This window comes from Pinus tabuliformis, chromosome 6 (assembly GCF_031772625.1).
Source record: "Pinus tabuliformis cultivar Carrire ecotype Pingquan chromosome 6, CPIR1, whole genome shotgun sequence".
Taxonomy (NCBI): domain Eukaryota; kingdom Viridiplantae; phylum Streptophyta; class Pinopsida; order Pinales; family Pinaceae; genus Pinus; species Pinus tabuliformis.
This window is the reverse complement of record NC_142292.1, coordinates 1,114,610,953-1,114,637,107: the sequence shown is the minus strand read 5'-3', so window position 1 is coordinate 1,114,637,107 and position 26,155 is coordinate 1,114,610,953. Positions and strand designations below refer to the sequence as shown.

General features: G+C 41.0%; 1 protein-coding gene across 3 annotated transcripts in view; it reads left to right on the top strand.

The window, feature by feature from the left end:
• The window catches only part of LOC149262796 (F-box/LRR protein), a 437,604-nt gene that overhangs the window by 375,071 nt on the left and 36,378 nt on the right, over positions 1-26,155 (top strand). The gene's annotated exons all lie outside the window — the stretch shown is intronic.

The window sequence follows — 26,155 nt, the reverse complement described above, 5'->3', positions numbered from 1 at the left end:
CATATGCATTGCATTGGTCCTTTAATTTCAATTAGTTGATCTCTTCTGCACATAGCATTACATTGCGTCATTAGCCCTGTCTGTTGCATTGCATCATACACTTTCCTTCTCGCTTGGCACACACTCACCTTTGACCTAGCCTGGAAATTTCCTCTATGTTGCATCCCGCTGCATGAGCCTTCATGAAATTGAAATTTTCAAACTTGTGTGCCATGAATAGCTTCTCACACCTTTTGCTCCCGCTCCAAAGTGCATTGTTTCGTCCTCTTCACACATGTTTGAAGCCCTAGGAGAGTTTCCTGGTCACCCAAAGTGCATTGTTTCGTCCTCTTCACACATGTTTGAAGCCCTAGGAGAGTTTCCTGGTCACCTAACCCTTGAACTAAAGCCCTAGCCCTAATGATGGTGTGAAGTTGTGATGGTTACACCAATGGGTAGCCTCTCTTGGAACCAGTCATCAAAGTTGCATCTTGGATATCTCTCCTATGAGTCTAATTTATTAACAAGGAAAATAAGAACAGAGTGCTCATGGGGAACCCTAATAAGTCTTAATGACCTATACCCATAACCTAAAACTCGTGCTCAACGTGGTTTTGATTGTTTCAATGACTTGTGTTTGTTGCTCACTTGCTAACTAGAAATGAGATGTGGAAGCTTGGCATAAGGGCAAACCTAAATCAGGATATCTCTTAGTTTCTGCCAAACAAGCAACAACCTCTCTTGCTCATAAAATAAGTCGAGATCCCTCACCCAAACGACTCTGCCGGGGTACTGACCAGGCTCGCTGGCAATGCAACAACGTTTGTGATTTCTTGGAGTGACTCCACCAGGGTATTGTCTAAGCCCGCTGGCAGTGGAGCAACACCAGAAACTTACTTTTAAAATTTTGAATACAATAAGCCCTCTAACACGTTCTTCGCATCATCATCAACTACTGACACATGTGAACTTTAATTGGGTGTTTACTGACTAGCAAGACCTAGCTGAGACACAAAGGGAAGGCATATCTGCAAAGGTCGAGGCAATGCAAGAGGTGCCCATAGCATCTGTTCAATATTCCCTTGCATTATTATTCGCACTCGGACTACTACAGGGGTGTTGACAGAGATACTGAATTTTACAAGTGGTTCACCAATTGTTGTAGCCCCTACAACACCACCCCATTTTTTGGGCATATTCAAAATTTTTGGTACCCCACCACTCGCCCCTAGCTTCTAGGGTTTTTGATAGGAACCCAACTAGTTGCTCTCCCCTCGACCTTGCATATCCAACCCCTTTGGTGCACCCGCTCACGTTTCATGCATCACATTCACGCATCATGTTTTATCTCAGATATAGGCCTCAGAATCGCATTAGGGTTTTGAAGGTCAATGGCTTCATTGATGCATTAAGAGTCTCTCATGATTTTAAAAATCATCTTTGCATGATACACATTGTGATCAGTGGATGTTCTATATTTGAACAAGCATGCGTTCAAGGTGGCTTCTTGTAAGAGTGACAATATTAGGGTTTGGGAGAAACCCTAGACTGCCAGAAGAGTGATCCCCTCCTTGTTGTCATCATATCTGCATGCCTCTATGGGTGCGCTCCCATTGGCATCACATGGCATCATCGTGGGAGTCATAGCAACACATTTTCCTTAGGCCCTTGGCAGATCCTTAACTTCAGCATGTGCGTTACAGTCTGTGGGAATTATATCTTTCCCTTGCATCCTTATAACTTTGGAATATGTGATTGAAGGTCCAACGCTGTTCTGAATCAGTCCTCACTGTCAGATGTGTATTAACAAGATATTTCTAGGCATTTATCTTATGAGTAGGAAATTACCTTGGGCCTCATATAATACCATGACTGCTTGTAATTAGTAAGCACATTAAGATGCTTGAATGTTGAACTGATTTCCAAATGAAAGCATAATTCACTCAACCATACAATGCATGACACCTTAATTTGGGATATTTGGGATGCATGTTCCTTTAATGAGTTATTTCCATTATTTTCATTAAGTTCCATGCTTCCACGTGCAAATTTGTACATGTGTATGTGGTTTGGGTAAAGTGATTGGCTTGTTTCACCTTCTTTGCAGGGATCAAGGGGAGGTGGCTCGGGCACATATCCAATGAGGCAATTGTTTGCCACAAAACTAATGTCAAATGCGCACTTGAAGGGTTTTGACAATGAGGGAACATAAAATGGAAGACTGTTTTGTTAATATACATACATATATTAGGCATAACGGTGGTTGTTGTATATATATGTTGAAACAACTCTGCCACCATCTTTCTCTCAACCTTGAGCATTATTGCAAGGAGTTAGGACAATGCTTGTTATGGGGTAATCGTTAAATTTCCTCCCATTAAGAAATGCAAAGATATGCATCGCAATCAAGGGTTGTGAGAAGGTTATGATGGTTTAACGATGGGTGGCCCAAGCGATGCATTTGGCAGTAATCTCAAACTATACCTGTAAGAGAATTTTTTTTTTGCATTGAGGAGGTCTTCTTTGACCACCAAATTCGACCCTTCAAAAGGAATATCAAACAACAAAGGGAGATCGAGATTGAGCGCAATGTAATCGAAGTTCAACAAAGCATAGAAGATCGATTCGATGATTATAATTGAACTATGGCACAACATCAAATGCCTTCAGACCTTCAGGACTTGGCTTGTCTATCTCGTCTTCAATGGACCGTCATGGAAAATAAAGTTCTTATACAAAGAAAGCGCATCATTGTTTTGGTTCAAAGGCTTCCCCTGCTCTCGGATTGTTGAGTTGTCTTGGCTGAAGCACGACACTGAACGTATGATTACCTTATTTAACATTGTGACTATGGCACCCCATCCATTTTTCAATAGGGAAAAGCTCATGACTGGGCCGCAGGAATGCATCCTAGAATGCGACTAGCCCAATTCAGCGATTTTTCGACCTCTAAGAAGTCGCACTCCCTCACACAATTGCCAGGTCGCACTTTAACACCTGTGGCAAATGTCCAAGTGGCGCGACCGGTCTGAGATGCAACTTTGCAACCTCCCAGAAGTCGCACTCCCACTCGTAGTCACTAGGTCGCATGTTAACACCTCTGGCGAGCCTGCTGAAAGCACCCCAACGAGTGTGAAGCCAACATTCCAACAGGTTGCATTTTTTCGGAAAAGCCCGTGAGTCGTGAAGTCGCATCTTAAGAGTATCTATTGGAAGTGCAATCTGTTGCACTGTGATTGAGCGACCTCCAGGAGATCACACTTCTAGCCAAGTTGTGAGATCGCATTCTTGTGCCTCATGAGAGCATCCAAGTAATATGACTTTGCTAAAATGCGACCTTTGTAAATCGTGAAGTACTTTACCGGTCACTACTTTGGTGGAGTGGTCGCTTGAAAAGGTTCTTCTGCTGCATGGTTGCACTACATTGCTAGATCAATCAAATTGGTCAGTGGATTGAGTGATTAATGTAAATTCGAAGATGGGTGATGCTCATGACACGAAAAGGGGGATGCTCGCATTCCAATCCCAGAGATGAAACAATCTACTATTGGCCATCAACTTTTGTAGAACACTATGTCAGAGATAGGTGAAAGTTATGGTGTTTTCTATGAGTGGAGAATATGTTGTAGTCTTTCCAACCATGAGATTACGATTTTGGGAAAAGATGAAAACCCCACAAGAGAATTTTGATGGTTTGCAGATTTACCTAAGTTCACAGTTTCGATTTGGGTGATTATTAGAACATCTTTAACTTGAATACCATTTATTTTCTCAAGTCAAATGACTTCAAAGTGTCATTTGCAAGCTGCAGGGAGACTTGCTGGAGTGTTCGTTCGGGAGGATAGGGAAGCACATATATTCAATAGGCTTAGCATCAGAGTTATCACACTAGATTACAATCAATCATGTGGACATTAGGGAAACCCACCGACCGAAAGTAAGGAGACAACACCCATTCAGAATATCTTATGTTTGTTCCCACAAGGAGATTTCCATTTTGGTGGTGGTTGGGCATGATAAGAGAAAAGTCAGGGTTTTGATTCTATATGATTAAACTCATGAAGAGCAACATGGGATATGGGATTCCATTGAAGGAATTGCATCACAAAGGAGAAGGCTACTCCTCTATGGATCTCTTAAAAGGAGCTATATTGACGCACCCTCTTGAATGGAATATGTTTGAAATCACGTTCATCACCAAGGCCCTCCAAGGCCACAAGCATCGACAATGTTGGGGCACAACAATTGACCACATATTGGTCTATATTAACTATTTATTAACGTCATTCTTTCAAATAGATGGTTGTATTTCCATTGTTAGTCTTTGATTAAAATTATGCCTGAGCCATTGTATTTGCCTCAACAAGCCAGATGGGCCCTTCCAAGTTCCAAGAACCTTTTAGTAAACTCGAAGGCGCATCACCAGAGGATTAATGAATGTAAGTGAATCACAGTGGCAGGAAAACAAGTCGGTTTCAGGACCAAGCTTCTGCATTGTTGTGAGATATGGGCAACAAGCATTATAGGGTTTCCAATAACCCTCTACATCCCTCCCCTCTCTCTTTCATCTTAATGTGAATTTCACCCACCATTATATCAACCATTATGTTGGGATTGATGTGAGCATGTAAAAAGCATTCTTGGCTTGAGAAAGAAGAGGGGGAGCTCAAGAGTCAGGAGGTGTAGCTGACAGGGCATGGGGAAACGTCAAGAGTCACGGTAGGTGAATAGTCACCTGACCTCTATAAATGCATCCTTATGCCGCATATATAATGTGGGGGGGGGGGGGGGGGTTGCAGGGCTTTATCAATTGAGTGGACGCAGAGATAGATAGTTGATTTATGCTTGAGAGCTAGAGCCACTCAGCTCTTGGTAGCTTGTAGAGTCGATCTGCCATGGGTTTAGGGTTTTGGCATCAGGCAATTGTATGAATAGTCCATGTTCCACTATTGGGTATTGACCAATTGCATGATATGTATTTGAAGTTGCAGCAATATTAATAAGATGTTTTCTTTTACCTTTGGCACTAATTCCCATGCTTACTCATGGTGGTTGTATTAGCTGTTTGGTACCTCACAATATTTGTATGTGTGCTTTCATATACGCAAGATGTTATGTACTGATGCATAGTGGTTGCATGTATTGTTAGGATATTCCGACACATAGGAAATAGTTAAGTACAACTTGGTCTAGTTTAGAGTTAGGTATAGAGTTAGGTAAAGTGTGTTTCTTTACCGTTGTATATATTGTAACTTACAATCCGACAGTCACGATATGTAGTGATCCGACGGTTCATTCTCTCCTCGGTATTACCGACACTTGATCCGTGGCTTGACACCTGATTGGTCCATGAGTTCTATTTAAAGCGCATGGAGGGTCATTGTTCAGGTAATCCGTGCATGAGAGAAACTTATGTAAATTTTCATTTCTTTGATTAATAAATTGCCTGTAGTAGCCACGTTGGCGCAGGCCGTGGACTGTTTCCCTCTTTGAGGGTTTTAACCACGTCAAAAATACTGGTGTATTGATCTGTGATCTGGTTGTGAGCGGTGTCCTTTTGGTGTTCTTTCTGAGGAACTTACCCTGTAAATTCCTACATGGTATCAGAGCTACTTGAGGGCCGCGTCCGTTGGTGATCCAAATCTGAAGCCGGTAGAACTGCATGCGGCTATCGTTTCCTAGATCTGTTGTTTCTGACTGCTTTCGGGCCGAGAGGATTGCTCTGTTGCGTTCGGAGCATCTGTTCCAGTGAGGAACCCCTTTCGTTTCACGCGAAAAGGTTTCCGGTAGCCCTAGCTGCGTCATTTTTCAGATCGGGAAGTATACAGTGTTTTTGCAGTTTACTGTTATTTTCTCTCTGCTTATTTCGGTTTCGGTTTATTTACCCCTTTTTTTAACCGGATCTATACCTTTCATTTCTGCGTATGCTCTTTGCCCTGCGACTCTGTGCAATCTGGGCAAATCAGAAAGAGAGGAAGGATTTTTTCTCATGCGTATGCTCTTTTCCCTGCACCTTAGTGTGATCGTCGGCTAAAGCTAACTTTGACATTTTTTTAAAAAATATCTAATTTTTTGGCTAAAGCTAACTTCGAGCCGCAAGGTTCGTTTTTCTTTGCATATTCGTGTTGGGTTTTGTGTTTTGTGTTTTGTAGGGAAAAAGAGCTTTCTCAAGGCAAGCACGCAAACCGAGGTCCCCCCCTCTCTCTCTCTCTCTCAAATTTTTTGTATAGATCAATTGGTTCAAAGCTATTTTAAGAGAGTAGAGGTCTTGGGTTCAAGTCTCCATTTTGTGGGGGCGGGTTTTTTTCATTCCCGCACATTCGCGCACTTTGCCGGCAACTTCAACAAAATTTTTTCAAAAAGCCATAACTTCTTCATCCGGAAGCCTTTTTCAGAGCCGTTTTTTTTAAAACAGCCTAATTTTTCGAGATCTATCCATTGGAACACTTACTTTCAGCATCTTCAACTTCAGTTTTTAAAAAAAAATGGAAAGTCCATGCCAAGTCATTCTTGACAGCACTAACTACTTCCAATGGATAGCCTACATGGAAGATTTACTTAGAAGTAAAGGTCTCTACAGAATAGCCACAGACCAAGAGAAGAAACCAAAAGATGAAGACAAGGCTGCAAAATGGGAAAATAGACAAGATCAAGCACGTGGTTTGATAGGGATGTCTATTTCTCCTGATATTAGATTCCATATTGCAGAACTTGAGACTCCTCATGAAGCATTGGAAAAAATCGCTAAAGTTTTTGGGATTAAAAATGAAATTAGAGCCCATCAACTTGAAAATGAGTTGCTTACTTTGGATCCTAATAATTTTTCTTGCATTGAAGATTTCTTGTCCAAATTCAAGACCCTTAGATATCTCTTGGAAGATGTTAAGGTTAAGAAAGAAGATGGTAACCTTATTTATTCCATCCTTACTAAGTTGGGACCAGCCTACTCTGTATTTGTTTCCACTTTCCATTCTACAAGGGAAGCTTTCATTTGTCAAGGAAAAGACTACAAGGCTCCTTCCTTTGACTCCTTTTGTGATTCCTTAATAAGAGAACAAGAAAAACTCTTACACCTTGGTCTTCTTAATCTTGGAAACTCTTCCACGAAAGCGTTAGCCGCCCAGCAGCAACCAAATTCAAAGAATCCTAAGAAGTCATATCCTCAAAAGAATGGTCCTAAACCAACTCAGCCTCAAAATGAAAGATCATTTCAGCAAAATGATAAGACCAATAAAAACAAATGGAAGAAGACTGATAGACATTGTAACTTTTGTAATCGAGATGGCCACTTAGAATCTAAATGCTTTAAGAAGATGGAAGCCTTGGAAGCCGCAATGAAGAAACATAACATCCATGTGGAGCCTACTTCAACTTCAACTTCCGGAATGGCACTTTCTGCATGTCGTTGTCAATCATCTCAGTCTGGTTATGCATTAAATGTATCTTCTTCCTCTCCTTCTCATGAATGGCTCATTGATTCTGGAGCCTCTTATCACATGGCCAAAAACCAAGCCATGTTTTCTTCTTTAAATGATTGTAACACCTGTTGACCACTACTGGTCAACTACCCATGCAGTACGCCTCCTTCCTGTTGGCAGAGAAGGGTAGCTCCTGAGCGACATGTCCGTGCCAGCCTACAGTCATCGACAGCTTGATCTTTCCTGTTGTAAACCCAGTCTGCATGTTTGAATTGTAAATAATCTAAGCAGATCAGAGTCATGTATGTAAAGTTGCCTAGGTGGACCTAACTTTCTAATGATGATCTGCGTCCCGGGAGGTTTTTAGTCTCACCGATCCGTGGATCGACAGAGTTTTCCTTCAAACCCGACCCCAAAGCCGGGATGCATTTTGTTATTAGGACTTTAGGAGAATCCTAGCGTGTTAATCTGCTAGATTATAGTTGTGTCGCAGAACTGGGTGGTTTATGAGGGTCTATGTTAAAGTGGGTTCGTCCCCTTAAGATGTAAATTGTAAAAGTCATGATGAAAGGTGTCTTGAGGGTTGAGAAATGTTTAAATCCCCTCATGAGTATTAGGTCCTAGGTCCTAGGGGATTTTTCCGACGGTTTAGTTCAAGTGATCCATTTAGAAAATAAATAAAAAAAATTAAATAAAAAAAAAAAAAAAATTAATTAAAAAAAAAAAAAAAAAAAAAAAAAAAAAAAAAAAAAAAAATAATAAAAAATTCAAAAAATAATAAAAAATTCATAAAACAAAGCAAAAACCCTAAATAATAAAATAATAATATTTTTTGTGAACACATGCAAAATATCTTTTTTAAATAAAATCGACGGATGAGATCAAGAGATGTCTTGATCCTCATCAACGGTCGAGATCAGTTCTACATGGATCACCCAAAACTAGCTGTTGGGATCATTTCCTTTTTATAGGGTCTTAGGGGGTCATTTTACAGGTTTATCTGATCTGTGAGTCTGTACTGAAAAGCTCTCTTGTAATCTGATTTTCTGGTTAATAAAAAGACTTTGGGGTTCAAACTGGCTGGTGTTACTCTCTGGAATTTGCTGTGAGATTATTGCTTTTCTGCATGTTTTAGTTTTCAGCAGTTAAAATAGCTGTTTTTTCAGAGCATTGTGAGTACAAGTATCTTGCTCACGTGCTAGGGTTTGAATGTTGTAGGGTTTCTGAAATAATGGCAGGTATCTCCATTATTTCTTGAAATCTAGCAGCATTTCTTGCCCTCTCTGCTGATGTTTGCTTGAGGTATGCAGGAAAATTTTCGCTGAAGGCTATTTGTGGGCGTTTGGGGAAGTTCTGAGCTGAACCAGCCGACTCCCACAGGCTTTTCTTTGCAGAGCCTAGTTGGTTTTAGCCCTGGGTTAATCATTAAGAGTTTTATTTCCTGTTTTACATGAGAGATTTTCATTCTGCTTGCAGCAAAGTTCAAAGTTTCTAAAATTCGAAAAATATTACTGCAATTATTGCTAAATTTGGCTGTGCCAGAGCTATAAATTTCTGTAACTTTTGGTAAATTTTGAAGGGTTTCACTTTGAAGTTTTGCATATTATCTGTCGGGTTTTTTGTTTTTCTTTTTTTTCTCTTGCAGAGACAAGGCTTTTGTTTCCAGATCAGTAGATTCTAGTGGCAAAAGACCAGCTCAAAACGTGTTGCTGTCGAGGATATCTGGGAATTTGCGTGTCTGTGGTATAAATCAATTTATCAACGGCTGTGGCGTGTCTAATCTCCAATAGCCAGGTACGCTTTCACTTTCCCCAACGCTTGAAAACCAGGTAACAACGTAAATAGTACTCATCTCTCTGTTGGGTTTACAAGTCTGTCTTCATATGCGTTTTCCTTGTGGGTTTATCTGCATAAAAGGAGGTCTGATCCATAAAAACGCTGCTGTAAAAACTGCAGAAAGCACTTATCCTGTAGCTTCGTCCCTCCAGCCGTCGTCTGCTATCAAATCTGTCCAGTTTCACGCTGATCCCGCAAACCATTTCAGGAACTGAGTTTTACACCATAGTGGCTTTGGCATGCTGTCGTTTTATTTTTTATGAGTCGTTCTGTTCAAGGCATAGTCACAATCGCGTTTTCTTTCCTCATTTGGCTAAACGTATTCTCAAATTTCAGTTTGCTTTGCTGAACGTATTCTCAAATTCCAGTTTGCTTTGCTGAGCCACGATCACGATTGCGTCTGTCCCTTTTTTATTCTTCCCTGGGCATTCATTTGTGGAGTGGCTGCTTGCTTTAGCGTGCTGGGGTTTTACCTCACGCCATCCCTCTGCTCTAAACACCAGCAAAATCGAAACCTTGCCCCTGTCAGAGAAATCCTTGCTGCGTTATCATTTCGGTGTGCTGTTCTGGCTGCCATTGGTATCCATTTGCTCCCGCTATTTGACATACAGCTGCGTTGAAACTGTTTCCTCGCTGCCATCGTGGTTTTGTCTGCTGTTTTTTTTTGTGTAGTGAGATTATGCGTTAGTGTAGTTTCAATGTTTTAGAGTTAGGTTTTTTGTTAATTCTTAGTTTGTTTAATTTATTTCTTTATATTGTTTTATGAAAATAAAAAAATATAAAAATGTAATTCCGTCCCTTTTATTTTAACGTAGTTTTGTCTTTCTCTTATTTAAATTTTATTTAAGTTACATTTAGTTCAATGTTTTATTAGATTTTTATTTATTTTCTTTAGTTTACTTTAGGATTGCTTTAGTTTGATTTTTATTTATTTTTTAAATTTTAATTTAGATTTTGATATAAAAAAAATAATAATAATAAAAAAAATAAAAAAATAAAAAAAAAGGGTAAAAAAAAAAAAAATAATAGGATTTTAGATTTAGTTTTGTAGTTTAGTTTTAGATTAATTTTTTTTAGATTTTATTTTTATTTTTTATTTTTATTTATTTAAAAAAAAAAAAAAAAAAAAAAAAATTTGGATTGGCATTTAGCTGGAAATTTTAGCTTTAAATCTTTTTGCCTGAAAATTGTGTGGAAAATTTATTTGGCCAGTTTCAGTCTTCTTTTATGCTACATCTTTCACGCTGAGATCTGAGCAAATTAGATATCTGGTTTCACTGTTATTTAAAGCAATTTATTTCTCTTAGTTTGCTGGATATCGTTGTTTGAAGAGCTTTGTGGTTTTACTAGATCTTTAAAGCATCGCTCTCTTTATCTGATGATAGATGATTGCTGTCTGTAGTTCATGTTATTATATCATCCAGCTAGTAATCATTTAGATCTTTTAAGGCACTGGTCTATCAAATTAATAAAACCATTTTAGTGCATCTCGTCTCCCGGCCCAACTGTTTGGCAGTTGGCCTTCATTTTCCCTCAGGGTCTACCCCCCTTAGCCGTGTGAGACAGGCTTAAACGGAGAGACCGGGGATCAGAGTGACAGCCCCCGGTCTGAGCGTTGTCGTGTCAGTTTGCGCGACAACAACACCAAAAATATATATGTCGGTGATGATAGATCTCTTAATGTTGTCGGGACTGGAACTGTTCATCTAGACAATGGTCAGTTTAATGATGTATTATGTGTTCCAACCTTATCCTGCAACCTTCTATCTGTATATCAAATAACTCATTCAGGTGAAGGTAAAATTGTTGAATTTTCACCTCATGATGTTGTAATCAAGGATCTAAGAGATCCTAAACAGATTCTAGCTACTGGTATTGCTGATGATTCCACAAGGTTGTATAAGTTTCACAACTTTGGGTCATCAAATCTTCCCTCAGTATTTGTTGCTCATAATGATGAAGTGAGCAAACTTTGGCATGAGCGATTTGGTCACTTAAACTATCGCTCCCTTCAGCATCTATGTAAAGAAAATATGGTGACAGGTCTTCCTATGGTATCTTACAGAGATGGTGTTTGTTCCGGATGTGTACTCGAAAAACATCATCGGGACAGTTTTGACAAACGTGCCTCTTGGCACGCCTCAGCCCCTTTACAGCTTGTGCACAGTGATTTATGTGGTCCTCTTCCTGTTGCTTCATTCTCTGGCTGCAAGTATTTCTTAACTTTCATTGATGATTTCTCCAGACGCACTTGGGTATACTTCTTAAAACTCAAGAGCGAAGTATTTAACACTTTTTTGGCCTTCAAAGCCTTTGTTGAAAAACAATCTGGACATCAAATTCTTAAGCTAAGAACTGATAATGGTGGAGAATATGTTAAAAACACATTCATCAACTTTTGCACCGAAAATGGAATTCAAATGCAACATACTGTTCCATACACTCCACAACAAAATGGTGTAGCTGAAAGGAAAAACCGCACCTTAAAGGAAATGGCTAATTGTATGCTGCAATCTAAAGGACTCAGTCTTAGTTTTTGGGCCGAAGCAATTAATTGTGCAAATTATATAATCAATCGCACTCCTACTAAGGTTCTAGAGAATATCACTCCAGAAGAAGCTTGGAGTTCCATTAAACCAGATGTAAGTCACTTTCGTGTTTTTGGAAGTGAAGCATGGGCCCATATTCCAGATGAAAAGCATAAAGCTTTAGAACCGAAGAGTGAGAAATGTACTTTTGTTGGATATTCTGAAGATGTAAAAGGTTATAGACTTATTCCATTTATGTCCAAAAATGTTATCATTAGAAGAGATGTAAAATTTGATGAAAATAAATCGGCCTGTGAGCCTTGTCCGGCGGATGTGCCACCTCTTCCTATCTCTTCTACTTTTGAAAACATTTCTTCTTCAGATGATGAAAGTGAGGATGATAATCCTCCCCCACCTTCTCAGGATCCTCAACTTCCAAGATGGGTCCGTGCTACTCGGGATGCAGCAGGTGATCTTGCCGGTGATCCTACAGATCAGCGACGTACACGTTCTCAGTTTGAAAGAGCCTCTTCTTTACTGGCTCAAGCTCCAGTAAATCATGATCCTGACACTTTTGCAGAAGCTTCAGGCCATCCACATTGGGAAGCAACTATGAAAGAAGAATATCATTCATTGTTGGCAAATGATACATGGGATCTTGTTCCTCTACCAAAGGGACGCAAACTTGTTAAATGTAAATGGGTTTACAGAACCAAGTATGGACCAGATGGGAAAGTTGATAAACATAAAGCTCGTCTTGTTGCTAAGGGCTTTTCACAGGTTGAAGGCATTGACTACACTGAAACCTTATCCCCTGTTGCCAAAATGAACTCTATCCGCCTTGTTCTTTCCCTTGCTGCCTCTTTAAAATGGGAAGTCCATCAGATGGATGTTAAATCTTCCTTCTTGCATGGGGACTTGCAGGAAGAAATCTATATGGAACAACCCATTGACTTCATACAAACAGACTCCAACCTTGTTTGTCGACTTAAGAAATCCCTTTATGGTCTCAAGCAAGCTCCTCGGGCTTGGTATGCCAAAATGGATAGCTTTCTTTTAAAATATGGCTTTTCTAGGTGTTATTCTGACAACACTGTCTACACCAAGAAAGTGGGCAACTCTCTTATCATCCTTGTTCTTTATGTTGATGATCTTATTCTTACTGGTAGTGATCCCAACCTTATAAACCATGTGAAGTCCAGCCTTAAAAAGAAATTTGAAATGACAGACTTAGGACACTTACACTATTTTCTCGGTCTTCAAGTCTTGCAATCCAAGGAGGGTATTTTCCTTTCCCAGTCCAAGTATGATTGTGATATTCTTCGTCATTTTCACATGGAAGACTGTAAGCCAGCCCATTCTCCCTTTCAGTCTGGAGTCAAACTTTCAGTCTCTTGTACTTCTCCTGAAGTTGATGCTACCTTATACCGTCAACTTGTAGGAAAACTCTTGTATTTAACCCATACTCGTCCTGACCTTTCCTTTGTTGTTGGCCTTGTTGCTCGTTTTATGCAAAACCCCCGTGAAAGTCATTGGAAAGCAGCTAAAAGAATACTTCGTTATGTTCGAGGTACAGTACAGTTTGGGATTAATTACAGTGCCAAAGCAGCTCCTCTATTAGTCGGTTTCACTGATTCTGATTGGGCTGGTGACCCTGGTGATCGAAAGTCTACTGCCGGTTATGTCTTCACTCTTGGTTCAGGACCTATTACATGGGCTTGTAAGAAACAGGCTGCCATTTCTCTTTCGTCAGCAGAAGCAGAGTATCGTGGTGTCGTGGAAGCTAGTAAGGAAGCCTTGTGGCTTCGTCAGATCCTATCATAGTTTGGCTTTGAGCAGCAGCATCCAACCACACTTTGGTGTGATAATCAAAGTGCCATTCAGCTATGCAAAGATCCAGTCCAGCATCAGCGCAGCAAACACATTGAAATACACATGCACTTCATCAGAAAGCTCATTCATGACCATGTTCTTGAAGTGCAATATTGTTCAACAGATGATCAGGTTGCAGACATCTTCACAAAGGCTCTCACAGAGGCGAAGTTCACTCAACTTCGATATATGCTTGGAGTTCAGGAAGTTGTCACTAAGGGGGGATAGGCTCTAGTGCCTCCTTCCTTCTCCTATTGTGTCATATTTGTAAATCCTTCAATCCTATCCCAAGTTGTTCTTAAGGGGGGATGTTAGGATATTCCGACACATAGGAAATAGTTAAGTACAACTTGGTCTAGTTTAGAGTTAGGTATAGAGATAGGTAAAGTGTGTTTCTTTACCGTTGTACATATTGTAACTTACAATCCGACGGTCACGATATGTAGTGATCCGACGGTTCATTCTCTCCTCGGTATTACCGACACTTGATCCGTGGCTTGACACCCGATTGGTCCATGAGTTCTATTTAAAGCGCATGGAGGGTCATTGTTCGGGTAATCCGTGCATGAGAGAAGCTTATGTAAATTTTCATTTCTTTGATTAATAAATTGCCTGTAGTAGCCACGTTGGCGCAGGCCGTGGACTGTTTCCCTCTTTGAGGGTTTTAACCACGTCAAAAATACTGGTGTATTGATCTGTGATCTGGTTGTGAGCGGTGTCCTTTTGGTGTTCTTTCTGAGGAACTTACCCTGTAAATTCCTACATGTATGTTCCCTTTCGAATCTGTGTTTACTTGTTCCTTGCCATGTTGGTGACCTATTGTGAACTACTTTACAATTGACCTTCGGCATGTTCCCGTTTATTATGTCCGATGGGGGTTTAGCTCACTAATCCCTCTCATCGTTTATCTCTTCTTATCGTTGTTGTGACTTGTTTTCACCTCTTTCTGCAATTTGTCAATCTTGGGCTGATTTTGTTTCGCTGCCTGAGCACTTCATTCTTGCCCTACTCTGGCACCTTCTTATTTGATAACCAAGAGCAGAAAACATTCATGGTGGCAGCCAGGCCTACATACCGGATGGGGCTCCTACCTCAAACAGTGTGAGGTCTAATTGGGACTTAACACCAGGGAGACCCCTTAGTCATTGGCGATACATTTTGGCCCATCAACAGAACCCATTAAAAATATTAATTATTTTAATAACTCCTCATCCGGGTGGAATTTCTCCAAATGATTTCTGGGTTCTGGAGCTATGATGTATTCTAGCCCCTGTACAAAATTTCGGAGCTAGAGGACATCCGATGTTACCCAAAATCAACAAAGAAGACGTTGTACTTACCTCAGAGAGTTCGGATACCTTATAACTTGGATCACAGTCCTTTCACAGAGATATAACATAGTTCCTTAAGCCTTTAAATTCACATCATTCCAGAGTATAATTGCCTTATAAACTTCGCAAGGTTCCATAGATATTTGGGCTCAGGCTTCGTGTCATTCCACAGTGATAAAGTGCTTCAGGTCAACAACCTCAGGTCTGCAAATTTCCATTGAAAATACATGTCACAGGTGTCTTGCATAATAGAGATATGATGTGATAGGTAGTTCACATGAACAACAGGAGTGCCCCAAAACTCAGCCTATGTTATGGAGATATGATGCCACATGGATGCATTGTTCCACAGAAACATAGTGTCTCAGGTTCGCATGGTTCCGCAGCGATTTAATGCCTCAAACTTACGCACATGCCATAGAAGATATAGGCCACAGATCCACAAGAAAACAAGTGACTTCGTCTTTTACTCAGCCTTACAGGTCTTCTTGAGTGAGGGTTGATCAGAGATATGATTGTGATGTGTGTCTAGTGCTCCAAATACTGCTCCTCTGGCTCTAATTCCACATTGATTTTTCTAGAGAGACAGACTAGAACAATTTTCTTCTTCTAATAACTACTTCCAGTGATTCATTAACATCAAATACATATAATATTCGATATCATCAAGCAGTTATACATAAGAAAATTCAACCATTGAACATGAACAAGTAGTAGAAATAACAGTAAGACAAGAAGGAAAGAGAGAAATTTAGGCCTATGGCCAGGGCAAAACCCACAAGGGGAAAACCCATAAATCTTTTTATATGACAGAGAGAGTTCAATGTTCATCAATTCATCCAGAAATAAGACATTAACATAACATCTAACCAGTAACAAGAGCTTCCTACAAGTGCCAAGCCTTTCCTTTCTTCTAAAATTCGGCCTCCTTCTGCTCCTTTCTTTCCTGGAACAAAGATAAACAATAGATCATTCAATGTGCCAAGGTGAGGAGGAGAGGTATCATATTAATAGTCTCCAAAGGGGTTCAAATAGATGCCTCAAAGGGTGTAAGAGCCCTGATCGTGTGAGTGTAGAGGTTACTAAGGAGTTTGCCCAATTTTGATGATATTAATAAAAGGGAGAAAATATTATTTTGTTAGAGGGCAGGAAATATTATTTTATTAAAAATGACGACAAATATTACTTTATTAAAAATGGTGGTCGGAAGTCACTTAGTGGAAAATGGCCGCCACTAATTAAACAATATTAAAAAGGGGAATCTAGAAGCTTGGAGAGACTCAAAGAAAAAATTATAAATGGAGGGTAGACTCACTTGCTAAGTATTCTATTCTATTCCATCATTTCTCATTGTCATTGAAGAGAAGCTCAAGCGAGTTTCGGTGTTGAGGGTTTCATGTGAAATCCTCACTCTAGTTTCAGTGGATCTCTTACCACCCTAGCTAGCATCTCTCCTTCTTTGGTGGACAACACTGCCACCCTAGTCGGGTCTTTTTCTAGTGCTTGTTTTTGAAGATTTAATCAAGTTGTTGCATGGATTCTTCAACTCTTTGAGTTTGCAGGGAAACATGGATTTTATTGTCTCAAGGGAGTTCAAAGTTCATTTGTGAAGAAGGTCGAGCTTCAGTTCTCAAGCCAAGGTTCTCAATACAAGCATTCTTCCTTCAGATTCCAGTCCATAAATAGGTGGCCAAGTTGGTTGTTTGCATTTAGAATTGGAGGATGAATTTGAGAGAGCACCTACAGTGATTGTTATAGAGGAGGCCAAATTCTAGATCCTGTCATCATAGAGGGCCAAATTATTATTTGCTCAGGTGCGAAGTTCCCATTTCCAAAGATCAGACTATTGGTCAAATCTTCCAAGGGCTGAATCCTTGATCACAAGAAGGGTCGAATTGTATTTTGTTCAGGTATCAAGTTTATCAAGTCCCAAGGGCCGAATTTCTTTTCTTTTCTTGCATCACAACATTTAGATTGTTGGAAATCACTTACAGAATTTAAGTGCCAAGGAGGAGGACGATTTCTATTTATCTTATGACCAAGGGTTTGTTAGGAAGAAGGATGAATCATTTGTGAGAGGAGGCTGAATTTCATAAGCCACCAACACCTTAATTTTCCCAGAGGCCAAGTAGATCCATTTGCACCAGAGTTCGTGGAGAAATTATTTGTGCATATTTCAGAGGTTGTTTTTGTCAGAGGGGCAGAGTTCTTTAATATTTATGACTGAGTTACATGTGCCAAGACTGAAGCATCACTCACCTGAACAGGCTGTGTTTTACCAAGGAGAAGGTCCTCAATATCACTCATTTACAGCTAGGATTAGATCAGAAATTTATCACCTGAGGGCAGAGTTCATTCCTTTCATAATCTAGGTCGAATAGTTAGAAGGTACTGAAGCAACTTGTTAAAATGAAGGACGAAGCTAATTCTCCAGGAGACTGAATAGATTCATGTGCATCAAGTCTACCATTCTTATTAGTTTGGAGCATGTTCCAGGTGTTATGCTCGAGTGGCATTGTAAATTCTGAATATTGCTATCAATTAAAGATCCGACTTTTGCCTCAGGATATTGGTTGAATTTCCTTTCCAAGTTTGTTATCAAATTGTTTGACAAAATTTTTGTTTTGCCTATTGAAAGTATTTTCCAGAATTTGCACACTAATTGTTTGTGAAAAAGTGTCAAAGAAAATGTAATATTCCTAATGGAAAATTGCAGTGATAACAAAGACATTTAATAATTTTCAAAACAAAATGTACTCCGCAATTGACACATAAACAAAAGTTTCTCATCAAACACCCAACTGTTTCATTTTCATTAATAAAATATGCTGGAGTACAATAGAAGATGGATGAGGTGCACCTGGGCTTGCACAAGGCAAGCTACAAGCCTCAAGTGATCAATACAAAAGAGCCCAACTGCTGTAGAAGTGCTGCTCTCCAGAAAACTGCATTGTCCCTCCAAATCTGCACTGCTGGCTGACTTCAAGCTCCGATTTTCTCCCTCAAAACAACCCAGAAATTTCCATAAATTTAGTAATGTACTCCTTGCCAAAAACCCAGAAAAACCCAGAAAGGGTTTTCCCCTAGTTTTGACCCTCCAATTTTGGCCTCTTAGAGCTTAGCCCTCCTCCAATGCTAGGAATCTACACCTATAGCTGGAACTGTTGTATCCTGCTCCTAAAATGTCAAGAAACCACCCAAATCAGCCTCCCAACAAATTCCCCACAACCCAGCTCCTCAATCCTCTAGGTAAAACTCCCTCCAAACAACCCCCTCTAGTGACTGTGCAGTCCTGGGTGAAGATGACGTAGTCCCTTGCACCAGAAACTCGACCTAGGTGATTGGCTCTTCCTCCTGTTGTAATATCGCTCCTCTGAGATGAAAACCTAATAAGAATGCCTCCAACAACCACTTCACTCCCAAATCCTGACTCTACTGCTCCACACAAACACGCAATCTCTCCCACTGCGTCCTTGCTGCTCCCACTACATCCTTGTTGAGCCAAGGCAGTGTAATTTGCTGATGGTGGTCACTCTCTTTGTCTGCAACTGCAAGGAAAGGCCCTCCTCGGGTGGCACTCGAGGTCCACCGAAAAAAGGGGTGAGTTTCACTCCTTGGGAAGCTCTTGTGCTAAACAACATATTGTAGCTTAATTGAACAACCAAGCAACAATGAATTCTTTAATCGATAAAAGGCCCCAAATGCTGCTCCTCTCCTTCTATTTATGCTTGCTTCCTTGGGGCCCACGTGGGTCCCATCAAATATTTCGACCCCCAACCTAGGAAAATCGAGCTGCCTCCAAGGGGTGCGTATTTTTGGTGGGTGAGTGGCCCCCACAATCCACTAGAGGCATATCAACCCCCTTTTCTCTTAAGTTCTTGAATCTTCCACCAAAAATTCATTAAGCCAAAAATAACAAAATTGCCAAAATTGTTTATCCTCTCCTTGGGAGAACAATTAGGAAGGGACATTACAGTCCTCCCCTCCCTGATGTTGCTTGTCATTAAGCAACTGCAAAACTGGATGCTACAAGATTTGTTCACTCCCCCTTGTGGCATCCTCTTCTGGCAAATCCCTCGATTTGATCAAGTACTCCATAATCACCCTGTTCCTCAACCTCCTCTCTTGGGTCTCCAATATGGTCTCAGGTGTCAAAAGTAAGTTCCCCTCATCATCCTAAGGGGGCAACTCAGTTGCTGCTGTAACATGTTGTCCCAATGCCTTTTTCAAGCATGAGACGTGGAACACATTGTGAATCCAACTCTCCGTAGGTAGCTCTAGCTCATAGGCCACCTCTCCAACCTTCCAGACCACCTTATACGACCCATAAAATCGGGGTCGAAGCTTCTCTGCTCCCTTCTGCTTGAGCGAAGATTGCTTGTATGGCTGCAAGCATAGGTAAACCATGTCTCCTACCTCAAAGTGCATGCCTCTCCACCATGTGCTTATCGATATATACCTTTTGCTAATTCTAGGCCACCTGTAAGTTGTTCTTGAGAGCTCGGAGAATCTCCTGGCTCCCTTGAACCCAATCCTTTGCCCATGGGGCCTTGCTATCACCAGACACCATGTCAGAAAGAGAAAGTGCATCATACCCATAGAGTGCTCGGAAAGGTGACATACCAATGGACATATGATAAGTCGTGTTGTAGCAGAACTCCCCGAGGTGTAGCCACTTGACCCACGCTCTTTGTTGCCCAGTCACATAGTTGCATAGGTACCCTTCCAACCATTTGTTCACAATCTCTGTCTGCCCATCAGTTTGGGGGTGATAGCTAGTGCTGGGTGTAAGCTCTGTCCCCACTAGCCAGAACAACTCCTGCCAAAAAGCCCCCATAAATCTGTTGTCCTTGTCACTCACAATGGTCTTGGGGAGACCATGCAGCCAGAAAACCTCCCGAAAGAATAACTTGGCCACCTGGGAAGCTGAAGATCTCGATGAAATAGCAAAGAAGTGGGAAAACTTGGTCAGTTTGTCGACCACCACATAGATGTAGTCTCGCCCCTGCGTAGTTGGTAGCTCAGTGATGAAGTCCATGGATATGCTCTCCCACTTCCTCTCTGGAATGGGAAGCGGCTGTAGCAAACCAGCCGGGTGGGTCAGCTCCACCTTGTTCCTCTGGCAGTCCACGCACTCCCTCACATGCCTCTACACTGTTGGAAATACTGAGAGGGGGGCTGAATCAGTATTTCTTTTCAATTGTTATCTTTGCTAGTTAGATCACTCATATTTAGAACACAAAATGAACAATAAGAATAGATGCTTTTATTAATTTCTTCTTTACAATAAATCAAGTACAATTATGTGTAGGGCTCCAACCCTAGATGAAGACACCAATCTTCAATCCTTCCAGGCACCAACCTGTACTATGCCAAGCACCGACTTGGACTTCACGAGGCTTCGAACTCTAGGGCTGCAACCCTATCTTCCAAGGTGTTAGTGTCAGTCTTTCCAACCTTCCTCCAGTGATCAAATATGCTCTTACAAAGTGGTCTCAGAGTGTCCAGGTCAAATTTTGTCATTTCAAAGAGTTTTCAAGCAAAATTTGGTCACTAGGCATTAGGTCTAGGGTTTGTTTTCACTCCTTCTAAAGTTGTCCAAATGTCGGTCCATGTCATCATTCTGCTGAGTCTATCATCATTCATAGGGTTGTCATTATCATGTTAGTGTCTAATGAGTCATTTTACACCTTGTTCATGCTTCAGTTGCGCCTAGGCAAGGTCATTTTCCTCTCCTAGGGTTTTGAAGGCAATTTCTCTTGGACGGTCAAATCATCGGAAAAACTTGTATCCTGATGTTCATACACCTTCCCCTATCCTTAAAGTACCTTATCAAACACTTCCCATCTCTGAGATCCCCCAAATTCCTCATTTTTCCACAAACCCTAGTTTCTTGCCACAACTTGGCAATTTTCTAGGCTAGGCCTGTGTTTTGCCCTTTTGGACCCTTTCCCCTCGCTTGATCTCTGAGATTCCACTTTCCCCTGCTTCTTAACATTCCTCCCTACTTCCAAAAATTTCCCCAAGAATTTAGAAGCCCCTTTTCCCCTTCATTTCGCTTCATTTCGACAAAATCCCTTGTTCCAATCATCGGGATAAGTTTCATTCAAAATATGTTTCAGAGCAAATCAAAGATGAATTTTGGAAAACTGAGAGAGGTTTTTGTCCACTACATGCCAAAGAAGAAAAACCTCCTTCACTTTTTACACAGGTGTCATGGTTTTAGAGAAATGTCAAAAATATCGTTGCCTCAGGAGAATCGAATGCACCTCTGAAGTGACCTTGGGAAAATCAAGTTTTCTCCTAGCTTGGTTGGCCAAATGACTTTCTTGATGAGTCAAATGATAACTAGACACAAAGAGCTTTCCAATGAGCTATCATGAGCTCAATTTGGAGTTGAGGAAGGCATTCAAAAGTTGACTGCAACAGCACCCTGCCTTGAGGCAGCTCATTTGGCACATTTTGACCAGGCTTGGGAGATTTGATTTTTGACAGGGCAAATGAACTCCAAATTGAAAAATTCCAGTTGTGTTGGAAAGTAGACTCAAAGACCTTTCCAACGAGCTATCCTGCGCCCAATTTGGACACCGGGAAGGCCTCCAAAAAGCATCTGAAAGTCGCGCTACGCGTAGGGCTCAGGGGCGCTACGCGTCAGGGTTTTTTGCACAGTTTTCATCTTCAGCTCAACGCGTAGTGCGCCGCGCGCTACCCTTAAGTTGGGGAGGTCCATTTCACGAAAACTCAACATTTTTGGATTTGTCATGACAAAATACACTTGCTCAGCCACTGCCAAGAAGTTTCATGGAGATTTGAGCCCCCAAAAGGTCAAAAAACAAGCAAAAAATGACCTTCTGCCACACACAGGAAGCATTCTTGGAGATTGCAATTTTGGAGGGGCAAATGGCCACCAAATTGAGAAATTCCACCTGGGCTGGAAAGTAGACATCCAGACCTTTCCAACAAGCCCACTTGGGCCTCATTTGGATGCCGGGAAGTGCCCCAAAAGTGGGCTCAAAGGCGCGCTATGCGTTGGGAAAATTTGCCAGTTTTGCACCTTCAACTCAGGAAAACGCAGCATTGACTAGTTTTGACTTTTTGGTGGGATTTTTCATCCTCTTTGATGTAATTGATGTAATTTCATGTTGACATGACACTTTTTTACCTATTCTAAAAGATTCATTCATAAAATGGCAAAAAATTAATGAATGAATTGGTTTCCTAGCTTATAGAGGCAAGTTGTTTTGATTGCCTAGATTGTAGTGCTTAGTTTAGAATTGGTTGAAACAGCTCCTAGGATGATGAGCTCGACCCCTAGAGGCTAGGGAATGGGTTGGCATGGTCTATATTATGTCTTTTGCAAATCATTTTCATGGTTGGAGAGGTTGGACTCTTGAGGGATAAGCTTAGACTGTTTTACACTTTGTATCTCTGCAATTTTGGCAAAGGAAAGACCAGGGTTTTGCAGCACTATTTGGGATTCCTGTGGTGATTTGTGTTGATGGTGTGTTTCTCTCATGTACTCGTAAGTTTGTTATGTGTATCATTTTCCTACTCTTCTCTTCTGCAAATTAAGTAAATGAAGTGTTAAGGTAGAATTCATGGTTTCTATGCTCTGCCTTTAAGTTTGCTTAATATCTATGTTTTCATCTATTTGAGGAGAACTCTCGATGGTTTCTTGCTCTCCTTGACTCCTCACCGGTCATATCTATCCATTCACTTATTTCAAAGGCATCAAGACAATCTCCTACCTTGCCCCAAAAAGACCTCTGCAAAAACTGTGTCTCATCCCCGCATCCAAAATTGTCGTGCTCAGTTTTCCAACAAAACCCTAAAAATTTGAAATCAAACTTTCCGTATCAGTTTACTAGCCTAAAATCAGTGTTTTTTTTTGGTCATCTCAGCCCTTTGAAGACCTTTTGCCGAGATAGACCCGGAGAGAGCCCTCTCCTGTCCTCGTAGGGCTAGCTACGAGGCTAAGTGGTTTGATGTTGCCTTGGATTTTGCCTTCCTCAGCCTGAGGCAAATTCGAGCGCTAACACAAGGCACCAACCTTGTCACTTTGAGGTACCAACCTCTAGGGCTCCAACCATATCTCTGGTACAGGCTCCAACTTGGTCTTCTTGAAGACTCTTATCCTCTAGGGCTCCAACCCACAACTTCAATTCGTCAAGACTAGTAATTGTTTGCAGCTTCCAATATCTTTTTCAATGAGATATCTATCTTCAACAATGCTTCCTCCAAATCACTTCATCAATGACAACCTTGTCTTCTCAGAAGGTGTCACCACTGCTCTTCATGTCACCCAAACAATTTCTCCAAGGTCACCTCATGATGACTTCAGTGCATCATTGTCTCCAAGGGTGTCTTCAATATTAGCTCAGGCTTCTCAACAAGATGTCTTCAATAGGCTGCACTAAGTCTGCATACAATGTCCTTCAAAGGTGTCTTCAATAATGTCTTGTCATTTACACAATGGTCTTCTTCAAGGGCTCACTCGGTTACTCTTCAAGGTCAACAAGACTGCTCTTCGGAGATCTTCAAACACACTTTAACAAGAAGTTCCACAATGTCTACAAATAGCTCCAAGATCTGATCAATGTCAGCAACAATGGTCTCTGTTACAACTTCATAAAATGCTTTATGAATGCTCCAACAAGTTGTTAAAGATTATACTCTTAAAAATCTTCAATACTCTGCTCAAGGTGACTGTCCAAAAATCTGATTCAAGTCTACTTCAAAAAGCGTGCTCTCAAATGATCTCAAACTCTGCTATAGACTGCCTATAAGGTATGCAATATGTTGTCAATCCAAAAAATGTGGCTTGCCTACCACAAGTTTGAGTCTTCAAGAAAGGGGAAAGTCTGAGCTATTAGTAGGTGAATAGCCCTCTGATTTGTCCTCAAATAGACACCTAATGGATTGTCTTCTAAGAGGTGCCCAAGAGATCCTTAGCACACAAATCTGAGCCTTTCAACCAAGCTACCACAGGAAGACTGTCTTTTATCACCAAGCTGCCACTAGTCAACTGAACCTTCACAAATGATTTCTGTTGACTGTTCGAAATCTGTAATAGGGCTGTAGCTTTGGTCTTCCACAGTAGCTGACCAACCTCAGGTTCGAGTTCCAAAAAATAACCTTCCACAAGGCTGCAATCCCACAGGTCCAAGGTCAAATATATGTGACTGTTTACTGTCTGAGATATCAGTTGTTACAGTCACTATTCCTGAGGTAAGGTAGCTCGATTTTAAAGAATAACCCAACAGAAAATAGCCCAAACAATAGACTTCATATTCTCCTTGGCCTTGTCTTTCCCTCTGTCTTCTTATCCGCCTTTTCTCTGAAATATTTCACTGAGCTGATGATTAGAAATGAGGTCTGAACTGTATATATAGTGATTTCGCTTAAAATCTGAAGGGACACGTCTATTTGAAGGAGGCCGACATGAGAGGCCTAGAACAGGCCGGCTCAAGGGCCAGATTAATATTCTTAAATTAAAAAATCAATATCTCCCAAACTATTTGGAGTTTTGGGCCAAGTAAGAGCTCATTGGAAAGGCAAAATTATGCTCTAAAAGATGGTATAGGAATCATATTGAGAGGCTGCCTCTAAGATAGTGAAAAAACATTTTTTAATGTGACTGGTCTTGAATTTTTGTGCAAAAAAATGTTTGGGACAGCATGAGGTCATTAATGGCTTCTTCATTGTTATGACTCCAACTATGTCTTTATATTATTTTCACGTCATCATGAAGTCCTCCATGTTATCATACGTCACCAAGTGGTTCATTATAGTGTCAACATGTAATAATGCAACATTCATGTCATCATGTAGTCTCCAACCATGTCATCATGTATGACATCATCAAGTATAGTCCTCCAGATGTCATCAAGGGCTTGTATATTAGATACATCATTGGCACTTAAGGTCTGGGTCATCAATCAAAGCACATGATTGACACTCGGCAATATCATAGTTAATTCTAGGACTTCTTAAGATTTCTTCATTGGTGGCTTGACATATTAATAGCTTGACATCTTCATTGATGGCATCTTTATCAAACAAGAGTTTGTTCAACATGTACCTCATCATCATCTAGGACCAGGCATCTCAAGAATACTTGCCATCTCGGGCAATGCTATATTGACATCAATGACAACCTTGATTAACGTACACATCTCCCTTCAACCCCCACCAAGAGAATCTCTCCCTGACAGCACAGTATGTCTTGAGGAAGCCTGGGTGCCCTGCTAGGGCGGAATGATGGGCTACCTGCATGATCCTCTGCTTCAGCTGAGATCCTAGACCAAATAGATCTGGTCCTTATAGTAAATCACATCATCCATCACCCTGAACCAGTCATCCCTATGTGTGCCATCCAAAATATCGCAAGCTTGCCCATCCTTGGAGTACTCAACCAATAGTTGAGCCTTCCAATCCTGCGTGAAATCCATAAGAAACATCGTTGTTCGTCTCCTAGAGAGGGCATCAACTACCACATTGTGTTTACCCTTAACATATTCAATCTCGAAATCATAAGCCTAGAGCTTATTCGCCCATTTCTACTGCCTCTCCTCTAATGAATACTGCTCAAGGAGGAATTGAAGATTGTTGTGATTAGTCTTCACTTTGGACTGGTTGCCCACTAGATACTGTCTGAATTTGGCCAGTGCATGCATGACTGCCAACATCTCCTTGTCGTACATAGAGTACAATCGCTCACGAGGTAACAATTTCCTTCTCTCAAAAATAATAGGATGCCCCCCCATGTCAAAATGGCCCCAACCCCTTCATCGAAGGCATCACATTCCAGCACAAAGGGCCATGTGAAATCCGGCAAGGCTAAAACCGGGCAGCTGCTCATGACTCTCTTGAGGCGCTCAAAAGCCTCCTCTGCCACCTACGTCCACTCAAAAGCTCCCCTCTTCGTCAAATCCGTGAGAGGTGCTGCAAGTTGTGAGAACCCTCTCACAAATCTCCTGTAATACGTACAAATGCCCAAGAACCCCCTCAACTCCGTCACGTTCCTGGGTGTGGGCCAATCCAGTATAGCTTGAATCTTCTCCTGATGCACCTTCACTCCATCCTCCCCAATCACATGCCCCAGAAACAACATCTCTGTTAGTCCATACTCACATTAGACAACTTCTCATACAGTTGCTGCTCCTCAAGTATGCGAAGTACTTCTTCCAAG